General features: G+C 41.2%; 1 long non-coding RNA gene across 1 annotated transcript in view; it reads right to left on the bottom strand.

The window, feature by feature from the left end:
- Nucleotides 1–2,518: 2,518 nt before the first annotated feature.
- The window catches only part of LOC132653135 (uncharacterized), a 31,828-nt gene continuing 29,687 nt past the window's right edge, over nucleotides 2,519–4,659 (bottom strand). Inside the window, exon 3 of the long non-coding RNA XR_009590854.1 lies at nucleotides 2,519–4,536. This is a non-coding gene — a long non-coding RNA (uncharacterized LOC132653135). The remainder of the gene's footprint in view (nucleotides 4,537–4,659) is intronic.

The following is a 4,659-nucleotide window of genomic DNA, read 5'->3' as shown; positions in this document are numbered from 1 at the left end:
GTGGTGGAAAACTTAGAAGGTGTTAGAAGAACAAGAAAAAGTGTATTAGGAAAAGCAAGAATCAGAGTTCCGCTTCTCATCTTAAAGTCACCAGTGCCATGCCACACACATGCCACCTGCATGATTTCTAAGCATCATTACTTCCCAAGAAGTCCTCCTTCCAAATATTCCCATTGTATGAAGTTGGAGATTCTGTTGCTCCAATACATGAACTTGTAGTGACACATTGGAATCCTAGCCCACACTACCATCTCTCGAAGCTCTGCATATGTGTGGTCCATACCATCCTGCATGCACATGTCTCTTCAGCGAAGAAAACTAAAGAAATAGTGAAGCTCTGAGTAGTCATTTCAGCTTGCTTTGTACTTAAGAGCAAGACACATGACAACAAAGCACTTGCCTACAGAATTTCTGATAGCTAAGATTTTCAACTGTGAGCTCTCCTTAAAAATATTAAGCATGGGTCAACATGTTCTCTTTCCTCATATTTTTTATTTTCTTTGAAAGAGCTAAATGTAAATGGGCACCCCAAGTTTTAAATGGTTATCTTTAATCCTTAAAGGAAAAGGGGTGTTTAATAACTTCCACATCTCCCTTCATGAAACACTCGTGAGAGGATTTTATTTTTGTGTTTTGGATACAACAATCCAAAATATTTGTGGGTATGGCTGTTGGCCAACAAAGTTGAAATGAGAATTCCAGAAAAAGCCTGCCAATGGAGCAAAGACAATCCATAGCATTTGTTCAGTCTGATAACTTGTGGCTGTGGAAACATAGGCATATGCTGAAATCTGTTGTTGACTTTTTAGGGTAATCTGTCTTTGTTTGCTTTTCTTCACATGTCTGGAGTCCATGTGCTATGCTGTAGAATTACCAGGTCACAAGGATCCTGTTTTCGTTCCAAAGACAATGCCTTTTTGCTTTGTGCTTATCAATTTCTGTGCTCTTTCTTCTCTTCTATGGGTAGAAGGTCAAAGTTTTGAAATGAAATTTGATGAAACAGCCAGAAGGGTGCTTAATCCTTTCCTCTGGCCTCTGATAACCCCCGTATGATCTTGAGTTTAGCTAGTCTTAGATTTATCAGGTCACAAAGCTAATCAGTCTTCCCCTTTTCCAACTTGGAAATACATGCTATCTCAAGGCTCCTGACACCTTTTGGCTCTCTTCAGTGATTTGAAATTCAGGGGCTGGTCACAGCTTAGTCAGTGACACCAGGAACCAGCGTCCCATACCTGAAGTGCTGACAGCTCACACTAACAATATTACATGAGACTTCACATTGTGTTCAGGAAAAACTAGGCAGTATGACCTCAATTTCTGGATGCCATGGCTGGAGATTGTTGACATATGGTTGCTAGACCAAGATGAGTGCAGGAACTAGAGCTTGGATCTGAGTCCAGGCTTTTTAAATTCCAGTTTTAAAAGTTTGCACACTACAGGAAGTTACAAGATTGGTCATCTTTCTCCAGAAATTTCAGGACAAGTATCCATATGCAGCATATTGAAGTAGAATAAAACACTGGATTTAACCTCAGGCTGTCATCTCTCAGGGGTGTGATGAGCAAGGTTCCTAACCTTTTGAAGTCCCAGTGTGTGCCCTATCTGGTAAAATTCAATTATGTGTCTCTCTCTACGGGGAAGTCTTAGGTATGTCCTGATTCTGACTGAAGGGAAAGGGAGAGACTGAGTCCATCAGCTCTTAACCCAAGGAAAGACTAATTCAAGAAGCAAACAACCTCAGTCTTCCCGGCATCCTTAGAGGCTGAGCCTGGCTGTGTCTACCTGCATATGCAGATGAGTGATTTGGGACTGGGGCAGGGTGTGGGTCATTCCAGTCTATTGTCTTTTGGGTCTAGATATCAGAGTGTGAGCTATGTTATCCTTCAGTACTATTTTCTTTGTTTTGAAATCTTGTTGCAAATCCATCTCTCTCCACTCCTCTCTCACTCTCTACTTCCTTTTCTTCTTTTTTTCTTTCTTTCTTTCTTTCTTTCTTTCTTTTTTTTTTTTTCTTTGATTTGTTTTTGTTTTTTGAGACAGGGTTTCTCTGCGAAGCTGTCGCTGTCCTAGAAATGCTTTGTAGACCAGTCTGGCCTTGAGCTAACAGAAATCCACCTGCCTTTGTCTCCTGAGTGCTGGGATTAAAAGCTTGTGTCTCTGTGTGTAGCTTCTCTACATTTATTTCTCTTTTTACCACACTTGGCCTTGACCTGAGATCCCCAAAATCTGTTCTACTCATATAATATTCTCCAAAGTTTGGGATAGGATATAGTGGTAAAGAAAGCAAAGGATGGATCCCAGAATTTCACCCAAGTGTATTCTTCTCCTAGCTAGTGTAAGCAGATCCTTCTACTGTATTGGAGTCATATATATATATACACATATATATATATGAATGTATGTATATTATGTTACAGAGAACTTATTCTTCCCAGTACTCTTTTTAAAAACTTTTTATTGATTCTTTGTGAATTTCATATTGTACACCCCAATCCTACTTATCTCCCCATCCCTTTGTAACCTCCCTTCCACCAAAAGAAAATAAAACAACAACAACAAAAAAAAAAAAAAACATCTCTCCATGGAAGCCTCAGTGTGTCCCACAGTATACTCCTTTGTCCAAACAACTCACTTACAAATGTTCATTGCAATGATTCATTGGTCTGGTTCTAGGCCTCTGACTTCTGCTACACTATCAATACTGGATCCTCACAGGGATTCATCTCAGATATCCTATTGTCACCATGTGTCCTGCAGATCCCCCATCTCTGGATCTGCAGGACTGCTCCTTCATGTGCTCCACAGTTCATAGATAGGGTAGATTACACGGTGTGCAACTCAGAGCCCTGGGGCTGGGTGGAAAATGAGTAGGCCAGCCCACCATCTTTCTTGCACCCTTGTCCTCAGGGCCAACTCTCCCACTTGCACACCCACAAGGCCAGCTCTAACCAGATGAGGTACAGGTCCCACTCTGAGTGCTGTAGCCCCGTGAGGGTTGGTCCCAACTCTCCACAGGTGAGATAAGAACAGGTGACTTTCCAAGCACAGTGCATGAGGGTTTTCTACACCAAAGTCTTCTGTATCTACACAACCCTTTTGCCCCGGGCTGAAACCTAGTAGAACTTTTACCTAAAACCAGTGCCCCATTCCTGTATTGTGCTAAATGTCCAGATGGCAGTAAAAGCTATTGATTGTTGTATCTCTACCAATCTATTAAAGTCAGGCACTTCAAATTTTATTTATTTATTTATTTTATGTGTACAAGTGCTCTGCCTGTGGATATGTAAGTGCACTGAGTGAGTACCTCGTACCTGTGGAGATCAGAAGAAGGCACTGGAGTGATGGACAGTTTTATGCTGCCATGTGGGTACAGGGAGCCAAACCTAGGTCCTCAGCAAGAGCAACAAATGCTCATACCTGCTCACCCATCTCTCTAGTCTAAGTTAGGTGCTTAAGTAATAGTCTTAAGTGGGTATCTGACTTAATTTATTCTTTAGTATGCTATTAGTTGGCTGTTACCAATCCCATTTGCAACTGAGGAAGCTGTTGTTCAGAGAATTTAGGTCAGCTGCCCAAAGTTATTCATTTGGGAAAAGGCAAATTCAGTGTTTTCACAATTGTCATTCCAAAGCTATTTACCCTCACTATGTTTTATTAGTTAGGAATTAAAAAACATATTTTGCTTAGATTCATTTACAGATAGGTTAGCTAACAGAATATTTGGAAGGTGTGTTTATTAGCTCCTACTTCTAAAGGGCTCTTTCTCCATCCTGTATGTGCCTCAGCTTGGTAGGTTTCTGTCAGCTTTGCAAGGGAACAATGCAGTAAATCATGCCATAGATTTTTTCCCCCCTCTGGCAGCTTGGCTTGTGTATTGTATTTTCCTTTCCTCTGTGGTGCCAGGGATGATCTGCTTCACACCCTCCTGTTTTCTCTTTCACTGTTTGCATATAGAATTTTAGCCTATTAAATGCAGTTCCGTTCTCTCTTTCCTTCTGAGGCATAGTATTTGCTCATGCAGGCCTGGCGGAGTCAACCCTCCTGCCTCCATCTCCCAAGCATTTAAATTCTAACCCTTTTTTTTTTTTTTCACTTTAGGAAAGTAACAAAGGACCAATTTGTCTACCCTGAGGTTCAAAAGCTGCTTTTGTCTGCACTCTCACTAGGCAGCACCACATGATTAACCTCTCTCTCCTTTAACAATTAGGCTTCTTGTTTGGAACAAATAGCTGTAAATGAGCATCTAATTGGTAAAAGTTTCAGGTTTTCTTCCTCTCTCAGTTATATTCTAACATTGTACCCAAGCCCAGTAGCTCAGGTTTCTCAGTTCTTAAATGTTTTGAGAAGTAATGGCTTTTTAGTCTCTTTACTGGACTAATTGCTAGTCTAGAGTAGCCTGTTCTTTGAAATTAGTTGGGAGCTCTCGGAAAACTGAGATCCATGCTTATCGGTTTCCTGTTTTCATCCCGAAGACAGAATGTGATCTCTGGGTGGAGCTTCCTCCTTCTGAGGTCCAGGGAAGAGGAGCGTGACTCCCTAGAGGAAACAGAAACTTATGTCAAACTTTGGGGGTTGGTTCACTCTGTCTCACTGGGATATGGGGGGGGGGTCTGTCATTTTAAGTATAAAATCTTAAACATTTAAAAACCTGAGGGAAGA

This window comes from Meriones unguiculatus, chromosome 3, assembly GCF_030254825.1.
Source record: "Meriones unguiculatus strain TT.TT164.6M chromosome 3, Bangor_MerUng_6.1, whole genome shotgun sequence".
Classification (NCBI taxonomy): Eukaryota; Metazoa; Chordata; class Mammalia; order Rodentia; family Muridae; genus Meriones; species Meriones unguiculatus.
The sequence above is the reverse complement of the archived record's forward strand: the minus strand, read 5'-3'. Positions and strand labels throughout refer to the sequence as shown.